General features: G+C 32.9%; 1 non-coding gene across 1 annotated transcript; it reads left to right on the forward strand.

Moving 5' to 3' along the window:
• Window positions 1-8,728: 8,728 nt before the first annotated feature.
• Window positions 8,729-8,891, forward strand: LOC126010185 (U1 spliceosomal RNA). Its single transcript, XR_007496312.1, has one exon. It is a non-coding gene; the product is annotated as a U1 spliceosomal RNA (small nuclear RNA).
• The last annotated feature ends 2,283 nt before the right edge of the window (window positions 8,892-11,174 follow it).

Raw genomic sequence — 11,174 nt, forward strand, 5'->3', positions numbered from 1 at the left:
ATTTGGCCAAAAAGGGAAAAAGGATAGAGTGTGCCTTGTTAAGCACAGCCCATAGGAGGTGGGAAAGGGTAAAGGGGGAGGCATGACTCAATTACTGATCCTAGCAATCTTTAGCTCAACCGGAATCAGAGACATATAAGGAAATATTATCTTGTCCCTGGCCTCGTGGCCCTGTGGTTAGTACAAGGGGTTATGTTGTTGCAAGATTTCCTATTTGCTCATGGGCTAGGAACCTGCCAACAGTCACGTATGCAGCTCAGTGGAACTATCCACAGAGATAGAGGCTAAGGTTGATAGCATCCATTTTGTGCAGGCTACAGCAGTCTCCCACAACTATTTAGGTGCATTTCTTATACGCAACAGAAGGTTGGATTGAGTTTTTTTTTTTTTATCCATTTAGCCACTCTGTGTCTCTTAACTGCTGCATTTAGTCCATTAACATTGAGAGAAAGAATTGTCCTGGGAGTTAGTGCCATCTTCATATCGAAGTTTGGTGTGTCTGTTGGTCAGTCTTGTCTTAAAGTAGGCCATTCAGTTTTTCTTTTAAGAATGGTTTTGAGTCTGTAAAGTTTCTGAGCTGTTGTTTGTCTGTGAAACCATGTATAGTTCCTTCAAACCTGAAAGTGAGTTTTCCTGGTGCAGTATTCTAGGCGAAGCATTTATTTCATTGAGATTTGTCACTATGTCTCACCACTACCTTCTGGCCTTGAGTGTTTCCGGTGACAGGTCTGCAGTAAATCTCAAGGATTTTCCCTTGAATGTATTTTCTCTTTTCAATCTTGCTGCTTTCAGAATTCTGTCTCTATCTGAGTGTTTCTGGTGACAGGTCTGCAGTAAATCTCAAGGATGTTTCCTTGAATGTAATTTCTCTTTTTGTTCTTGCTGCTTTCAGAATTCTGTCTCTATCTGTGGGTTTCGTCATTGTGTCTAGGATGTATCTTGGAGTGTTTTTCCTGGGGTCTCTTTTAGTTGGTTCTCTGCAGGCATGCAGAATTTGATCACATGTATTCTTTAGCTCTGGTAGTTTCTTTTTAATGATGTTCTTAACCGTTGATTCTTCCTGGAGTTTTTCTTCCTGGGTCTCTGGGACTCCAATTATTCTTAAGTTGTTTCTGTTGAGCTTGTCATAAACTTCTATTTTCATCTGTTCTCATTCTTGGATTAATTTTTCCACTTTTTGATCATTTGCTTTAAGGCTTTTTTCCAATTTTTTCTGCTGTATGGAATTGTTATTCATCTCATCTTCCAGTGTACTAATTCTTTCCTCAGCTACTGTTAACCCGTGGGAAAGCTCAACCATGTTTTTCTTCAATTCATCTTCTTAGTTTTTCAGACCTTTATTTGACCTGAAATTTTAGTTTGGAGTTTTCTGATTTTTATCTTCATATTCTCTTGATTCTTATTAGTGTTCTCTTCTATACTTTCTTTGAGTTCTTTGAACATCTTCTATATTGCGACTCTAAACTCCTTATCTGAGAGACTGACTAGTTTGTTTGTCATGTTCAAGTCATCAGATTTGCCATTGTCATTCTCTATGTCTGGCGCTAACCTGCGTTGTTTCCCCATTGTCACACTTGTATTGTGGGTTTTTCTATGTGTTGTGGTTTTATTCATTGGCTAAATGATGTGCCCAGCCGGGAAACTAAGCAGAGCAGCCATGCTCCTCTGGCTCCTCCCTTTCTGGGCATGTAAGCTCACCTCCAGGGAAGGCTCCAGGGTAGGCGATCATCCACAGATGAGCCACACACAGGATAAAATCAGGCCGAAAATGGAGCACAATACAGAAGATAGGCAGATAGGGGTGCTGGCATCTGAGTTCCAGCAGAGTTCAGCGGCTTCCCCTTTCTGGGCTTGTAAGCTCACCTCCAGGGAAGGCTCCAGGGAAGGCGAGGATCCACAGATGAGCCACACACAGGATGAAATCAGGATGAAATCGAAACCCCTTTTTCTAATTGAAATTCTCCAGTATTTATTATTAAGATACCATCGATTTAAGGTCTGTAATTGTCAGATGGTTTTGATGTGAAGATGCAGAATGGCTTACCTATTAGCAGTAACCCTTATAACATACTAGCCTTTGATAGTAATTGACTTAAATGACTGTTTATTATAATATTTCTATACATCCAAAAGACAAAAAAAGATTTGCATTTTCAGTTCCTTTTCTTAATAACAGGGCCCCAATGAAGCAATTTCAAAAGACAGTTTTGCCATGGGGCATGGAAAGTTTATGCATAATGTGTAAATATTTTGCTGATGCAGTTTTACTTCCAGTTCATAAAAAGTTTTCAAAGGTATATTTGGTGCATTACATGGATGACATCTTATTGTTGTCTCAGACTCACAAAGAATTGCAAGGTGTTTATGAACTTGTCAGCTGCTTGCAGGGTACTGGTTTAACAATAGTCACCGAAAATCCATAATTTTTCTCCATTTCAATACTTGGGCTTTGTATTGGACCATACTTCAGTGTGTCCCCAAAGGTTTACTACTTATCAGAAAAATCTAAGGACTCTAAATGACTTAAAAAAAACTCTTAGGTAATATAAATTGTATCTGTCCTTCCCTTGGGATTTCTAAATCAAAACTCAGAAACTTAATTAGTAATTTAAAAGGAAATTTAAATTTAATTAGACCCAAATGTTTAACATAGAAGATGTTTAACACAGAAATTAGATTTTTTTTTCACGAACAGCTCCAAAAGTCCTATTTTTCCAGGTTTATACCTGGAGAGAAGGTGTATGTTTTTTTAATTTTTTCAGAAAACCATAAAAGAAAGCTTGTATGGTTGGATCTCTTGTTTGAGTGCTGGATTTTCTGAACCCCATTCTTTTACCTTTCCCTTGTGTGAATTATGTTAGACTTTAATGTTTTCTTCCAGAACTGTGTCTTGCCAGATCCTTGTTTTGGAACCCTGGGACCCCCTAGCAACTCCTTAAAAAGTGAGGTTGGGAAAACTAGTAAGGCACATGTAAAAAAGTGAACTGAGAACTCTAATTAGCGCCATGCACAAAAGTCAAATAAAATGCATTAAAGACCTTTATATAAGAACTGAGACCATAAGATAAATAAAATAAAGTAAATAAAATATTGGCAGAACACTCCATGCATTTAAAGGTATCTTCAAGAAATATCACTGGCCAAGAAATTAAATGCAAGATAAGCAAATGGGACTACATTAAACTAAGAATCATCTGTACCTCAAAGAAAATGGTGACTGGGATACAAAGACTTCTCACAGAGTAAGATGAAATTAGCCACCCAAAACTCATTTGATAAGGGATTAATATCAAAAATATACAAGACACTAGTAGAATTCAGCAAAAAAAATAAATTTAAACCCAATGTAGGGAAGAAATGCATATGTCAAAAAGACAGAAGGAAAAAATGCCTCATATAATAATCATCAAGGAGATGCAATTATAAACATCAATGAAGTATCATTTCACGCCACAGAAACTGACACAATCACATTTGGATGGGGATAAAATTTTGTGCATGATAACCTCTATTCAAAATAGAACAATGCACAGTGTCTAAAATAAGGGAAGAGAGAAAAGCAATATGCCTGCCCAAAGACAAATAAAGGTCAGGGTGGAAGGGAAATCAGGGACACTGGTGGTCAGAAATGTTCATAGATGAAGGGTGGTGTACATTTTAAGACTGAAACTCAACTAATGAACAACTTTGTACTTACCTTGTTTTTGAATAAAAAATTGTCTAGTAAAATATATTTGGGAAAGAAAAATAATCATCAAAATAAATCTTAAAATCTATTTAATTTGATTGTTTCAAAAGTCATCCTGGCATTCTTACTTTTTTGAAAGTTGATATAATGTGGCAAGTTTATATCTTATACAATGTATATATTAACATTTGCTACATATTTATATGTATTTGTGTATCCATTAACATATATATGTGGTCCTTCAAAAACAATGAACAGCAATATTTTTATCTTTAAACAAAATGAGCTTTTCCTAGAGAAGAATAAAACTTTAAAACTATATACAACTCAGCTACATTAGCAAGTTCTAATAAACATTTAGTATGATGTTATAATTAAGATAAAATGACCATAAATCATTCTTTGCCATAAATTTTTAGTTCTTTATTTGTTTTAATATTATTTATATATTTGTCATAAGTATAGTTTTCTCTCTGAACTTTTAAAAGTTAGCAGTTAAAATGCATTTATGAAAAATCTTTATTTAATGACCAGTTGAATAATGCCATGTAATTATATCTTCATAGTAATTTTAAAGTAAATGCTTAAGTAATATAATCATATAAACCTTAAATTTTTATTTTATCAATTTATTTACTATCATTGCATATTTAAAAATTTCATGTTCAAAATAGCAATTCTACCTGGTTTTGTATAATGTTTGTTCATTATATAATAGCAAACTTTAAGTCATAATAAAGGATCGAGTGAGCTTTAAATTTAAATTTTTAAAATTTTTGACATTTTATCTTGGTATTTGAAAAAATAATCTCAAAATGTATAAAAATAGTCTAACTAAATAATTCAACAAATTAAAATATGTAAACTAAATTAAAAGACACATTACATTTTAATAGAAAGAATTCTAGTTCTCTTTCCCTTCCAAAGAATTCCATATAGCTAATATTTTAATCTAAATGCTATTTTAACCTAAATTTAATTTTAATCTAATTTTAATCTAAAATTTAATCCACATAAACTGCTTTAGGTGAACTTATCTGACTTAAAATGTACTAACAGAATCAGATATCATTTTATATGTATTTATTTTATCAAAAGATCTTTTAAGTGACATTAGTCAAATTCTTAGCAATTTGAGATTTCTTACCTCAGATTATAATACTTAAGAGTTATCTGAAATTGCTAATGTTTAATTTCTTTATGTACCTTTATTTCTTTTTTTATCGTGCATTCAGTGGTAAAACATAAAATGAAAAGGATCTGAGTGCTCATTTTTTGGAATCAGTCACTACAATATCATGATATGAGGTAAGAGATTAGATCTTTCATCAGTTAGCCAGGAGTCACAAAGGTATTGGAGTTTCTGGGAAACTAAGCTAAAAATCCAAAATGCTGAACCATATATACATTCATATGGGCTGAGAAGCTGTATATATGATTCTCGAGGTAATATTAAATGTAGTAATGTATAATTTATCTACAAGGAAGGTTAATAAGTTTATTTAACATTTTCACACACACATACACACATTACTTGGTGCTATTTTTGAATCTACCTTATTGAAGTGAATAAAGAAAAAGTACTTGAGACTACTAATCCCTTCCTGCTTAGAAAAGACTGGTCTATACAATACTATGAACAAATAATTTAAAAATTCTAGCAAATATCTATAGATAATATTATCAAATATGTCACAATTATGCAAGAAAAAATAAAACTAGGTAGGCCTTGTTTTTTATATTTATCTTCATTTCTCTGAGTTCCATATCCATATATGAATTTCTTTGTCAAGTCAAATTTCCTCAATACAGTGATAGAAAATATTAAACTGAGTTGTCTCTGTTTGTAAGATTCTGCCTATCACAAAGTGATGTGTGTTGGTGTCTCCACTGTGCATGTATATTTGTTTTTATGACCATTGTGCTGTTTATAGAGGTGACTTATATAATTTATTAGAATAAGTTTTATTTTATTTTATTAATTTTAAAATATACTAAAAGCGAACATTTAAATAGTGCTGTCATGTAATCAAATGCTTCTTCTATTGTTTTTAACTATTCTAATATATAATTTTACCTTTACAGTATTTTAAAAATAAGACTGTGATTTATGAAAAATACAATCTACCTAAAGTTAAAAAATTATTCTGATCACTTCAAAACAATTGCTAGCAAATATGTTTCAATATGTAGTCACTGAAATATCACATACAAGTTAGATACTGTTAATGCATATGTCAGCATAGAAGCTTATGTTTGCAGCTTTTGAAAATATAATTTCTAACGTCAACAGAATAGAAATAAGATAGCTATTTTCAGAGTGTAAATTCATTTCCTACATTGATAGAATGACATATTAAAATGAATCCTGTATTCCAAAGTGATGGTGCTGGATAACATGAAACTTTGAAAGGACAATTGAGTAGAGAACATGCCAATTTGCCTTGTCTTCTCGTTTATTTCAACATGGTATCGGTATTCTGCAGTTTTGACAAGTTCTAAAGCCAAAGTACAGTGGAATTATGTTCCAATTTGTGATTGTGGTTATTTCAAAATGAAAATATTCTGATATATTCCCTTCCTTCTTTCATAGAAACATGTAGCTAAACAAATAAGTCACAGGAATGGCTATCAATTACTGACCTTTCCAATCTAGTTTGGTTTGGTATATTTTACATAAAGAACCTATACATTCAGTTTTTAACTATGCCTCACTGCTCAGAAGAAAAGAATAGCCTGAAATTCAAACAAAAATGCATTTTTCCCATAGTAGTCATCATTAATATTAGTTATAGCAATAACTCAACAATGAATTATTTAAGACTTCTTATTGAGGTTTAAATTATATAAATTTTAAAATGTCTAATATTAACAAACTATTCTAGTTTCATGTATGTTCTACTAGATGATGAGAAAAGACCAAAATTATAAACCTGGAAATGCTTTCACTGGCTAGACAATAAAAGCTTCTTTATGTTTACCTGCATCCAATTAAATCACAACTCTCATTATTTCATCTCTACTGAAGTTAAAACCTTGTTAATCATGTAGAAACATTTTTTAAGTTTTTATAAAAAATTAGCTAGTTAGCCATACTAATTTAATCAACTATAAATATTTTTTAAAGATCAAATTATTTTCACAATAATGGGGACTGAACCCAAGTGTAGCCTTCTAAGGAGCACACTGCTCTTGTTCCTCACCTGGCCCAGGGAAGTGCAACCACTCATTGGGGAGGCATAAATGGCAGTGTTGGGCGAAGAGCGCAGGACAGGGCATGGAGACATGATTGATTAATATAGTGTTAGAGCTCAGCTTTATTACAGAAAGTATCTCATTTATATAATTCTGTATCCTAACGCCCTCACTCTTGACAGAGCAGGGTAAGTAGCGAACTCAGGAAAGATCAGAGGAGGAAAGTGGGTTTGGTCACAACACAGGCAGTTGTTGCTATTCTTCTTAGGGATGATTGAACACTATGTGTTGGAGTTCCCAGAAATGGTCAGGATGGTGTGTCTGTGTGTGTGTGGGGGGGGGGGGGTTGTTTTGCTCAGGGTGGGATGTGACAGATTCTGTTACAGGCCAGGTCCTCATGCCTATGGCTTGGTGTCTGCATGCTGGTGTCTCTCCTCATACAGGGAATGCTGCCGGATCAGGGTCATGATACCAAGTACATCTTGAAAAGTCTTCCTTGGCTTGGCAGCCTTTAAGGCGAGCCCAGGTGGGGCCACTTGAGGCAGAGTTAGGCGACATTAGTAATGAGGTCACTCAACCAAGGAATGGAGGCCAGAGCTCCTCTCCCAGATCCTGCCACATTGAAAGTCTCTAAAATCCAAATCAAATGCTCTACTTCTGAATTATAACTATGTTCTCAATAGATGTTGATTTTTAATAAATAGTTTTATGTAAAAGTTGGGTATAAAACTGTAATATGAAACATCACATAATGTTGATAATAGTTGTTATTATAGTTTATTAATAAATAATGTCATTTCAACACCAGTAATTATAATATTCATATTTATATAGCCAAATTATATTTTTAATTGTGAATTCATTAATCAATATATTTTCAAGTCAATACTGTAAAAACGTGAGAATATGAAACAACAATAAAGTATAAGACAGGCAGTGAGATAGTATCGGGGTTAATGTTCTAACATTATGCAAAGCTAATACCAGTTTCACCTCAAGCTATAGATATTGTCCCCTTAACATCTGTGATCTTATATCACAGAGCCAGGAAAAGGATATGAGTATTCCAGATATGATTAAAGACAAAAACAAAACAAAAGAAAGAAACAAAAACATAAATAATTAAAGCGAGCATGAAAAAAACCAAAATCTTTAGAATGAGAAACCTGAAAATGCATAAATATAAAGTGCAAATGATAACAGTTTAGAAAAGATTTATTAAAAAGAATGAAACCAAATATAATTAGAGTGTCCTAAAATTAATTGGAATTATATTGTATGTTTCTACTTAAATAACTTTTAAAAAAATAGTCAAAGAATATTGGTGACATATTGAAGACACTCAGCAAAGAAACACATGGTGGGTACTTTTGTTTCCTGCATGTGTTCTATATTTTTATATATTCGGTTATATAAATACATATATTTCTTCAATATTAATTGCTTTTTCTTATACTTTTTGCTTATTTGGGGGCCACACGCAGTGATGTTCTGGGTTACTCCTGGCTCTGTGCTCAGAAATTATTCCTGGCAGGCTCACGGGACCATATTGAATGCCTAGGATTAAACAGTCAACCTCCCATGTAAGGCAAATGTTCTACCCCTGGATGCTATTGCTGTAGCCCCAATTTTTTTAATTCTTAAGAAGACAAAAGACACTAGTATGTGTGTTATAAAAGACATTAAAGTACACTAAAAGATCCTAGTATGTGTTATAGTTTCTTAAATTTTTTAAATGGGAAATACATTTATGATAAAATCCAATTATAAAATATTAATTAATTGATGAGAGCTAGTATAGTGGTTTAGAAGCATGCAATGCATTCAACTTAAAACACCACATGGATACTTACCTGGCAGGGGAGATACCATGATCACAAAGGTGGTTTCTCTAGGGCTAGGCTTATCCATTGCACCCCAATGTGCTGACCCCTGCGATTTCCCCAAATGTGGGAAACTTGACTGCATAATTTGTGGTAATGGGGGACTTCGTTCATGCTCTCCCTGAAGAAAAAAAAGTAAAAAAACAAACAAACAAAAAAAAAAATCAAACCACATGGACCCTAAGCACCATTAGATGCACCTTTGAAAGTCCTCAGACAACAGAGACTGAGCAGCACAATATATTCACCCTCTTGCAACAATGAACCAATTTTGTTGCTGGCCTAGAATTTACCTGGAACACTGGAGCACTGCCTGGTAGAGTCTCAAATATATATGAGTTACCATAAACCTTACAAAAAATTACTAACGATTTAAAGTAAAACAAAAAAAAAATACTTTGCTGCAAGATAATTAATTGATAAAATGGTATTCCCTGTTTACAGTGATTGAATCTGTCTTATCAAATTCGAGTGAAATATAGTCAATGGACATAATAAAGTGACATAAGTCCCAAATGACATATGATCAGATGTGAAATCCTTTAATAACATTAGAGGAACTGAAAGTAAATCAAATCTAAGACCGATTAAAAAACAGAAGTCTTAAACTAAAACACATCTTTAATGATATAATTCTTTTAATCTGAGTCTGACAGCTACTAGATATTAAAACCCATGGTAAAATAGACTTAGTTACTTATCCATGATACTTTTAAAAACATATTACCAATGATCATGAACTAAAAAGTTGTATTATACCCTCTTCTTATGTTTAAATCCTATTCTTTCTCCATCATATTTGTCCACTTATGATATTAGAGATAACAACTTTAGACAGTAGTTAGAATTATATGAAATCATAATTTTAAAAACCTTATGAATTAAATTAATGCCCTTATTAATAGCAGACAAATTTTTTGCAGACAATTTCTACCATCTCTCTGATTTCTCATCTCTCTGATGTGTGGTGATAAAAAATATATATATAGTCTGAAGCCTTAAAAAACTCACATAAGAACCTGTGTTCAGTCTGGATATTCAGCTTTCAGAAATATGAGAGGTGATTTTATATATTTTATAAACAACATACACAACATTTTTGTTATAGCAGCCCAATTAAGACACCAACTCAAAATAGCTTGAAATCACTATTTTAGCCAATAAATATTTAGTACTTTGCTATATAACCTGTGTATGACATTAAAGTTCAAAATTTCTAATACCAATATTTCTAAAACCAAACAAAACCCTTGTCTTACATAATCACATGATTTTTTTTTCAATTTAGAAATTATAAACCTTGGGCTTAGAAATGGCTTGCAACAAAGTCTGTGAAGGTATGTTTTGCCCTAGTTGTTTAGAATTTAACCACAAAGCATGGGATGTTTGTAATAATGAAGATTTGGTTTGACTGTATATATTTATATGTGATAAACATATATTTTCAATATGTATATTGTCAATATATTTTGTCAATTGACTATATATAGTCAATATTATTATATATATATATAACATGTACGTCATTGTCTTTGTAAGTTTTGGTTAAGGCACTACTTTCTACTCAAAATCTGCCCCATTTTAATGGAATAATTTGAATTAATATTATCATATTATTATATCATATATCATATTATAATATCATAATATGATAATTTAATTTGTATAATCAATTAGTCCCAGAAGAATCCAGGAGAAATTTTATCACTAGACACATTACATTTTCTTTATCCTTTTTACTACATTTTGTCACATTAAAATGTGTTTTCCAGGGGCTGGAAAGGTGGCACAAGCCATAGGACATTGCCTTGCACATGCTAGCCTATGTGTGTCTGACTGTGGTTCGATCCCCTGGCGTCCCATATGGTCCCCAAGCCAGAAGTGATTTCTGAGTACATAGACAGGAGTAACCCCCGAGCATTACCAGGTATGGACCAAAAAGCAAAAATAAAAAAAAAATTTTCCAGGAGAATGGAAGCTGTGGCCATTGCAACAGGTCTAAATTAGAATATAAATAATTTCAAGTACTATTATACAAATAAATTGAGAATCTAAAGGCATTAATAATTTTTTTTTACTTAGGAGCTGGAGAGATAGCATGGAGGTAGGGTGTTTGCCTTCCAAGCAGAAGGACGATGGTTCGAATCCCGGCAACCCATATGGTCCCCTGAGCCTTCCAGGAGCAATTTCTAAGCCTAGAGCCAGGAGTAACCGCTGAGCGCTGCTGAGTGTGACCCAAAAACCAAAAGGAATTTTTTTTTACTTATATTATGATTCTTATTTTGAACCATCCTTTACTTGTAATCCTTGCCCTCCATTCAATTTACAAAAAAAGGTTCAATAGTTTTAGTCCATTTCTTTGTATTGCATAATAATAGCTTGACTAAAAGTTCTGTTCTATTTTTAAA

Source organism: Suncus etruscus, chromosome 5, assembly GCF_024139225.1.
Source record: "Suncus etruscus isolate mSunEtr1 chromosome 5, mSunEtr1.pri.cur, whole genome shotgun sequence".
Lineage (NCBI taxonomy): Eukaryota > Metazoa > Chordata > Mammalia > Eulipotyphla > Soricidae > Suncus > Suncus etruscus.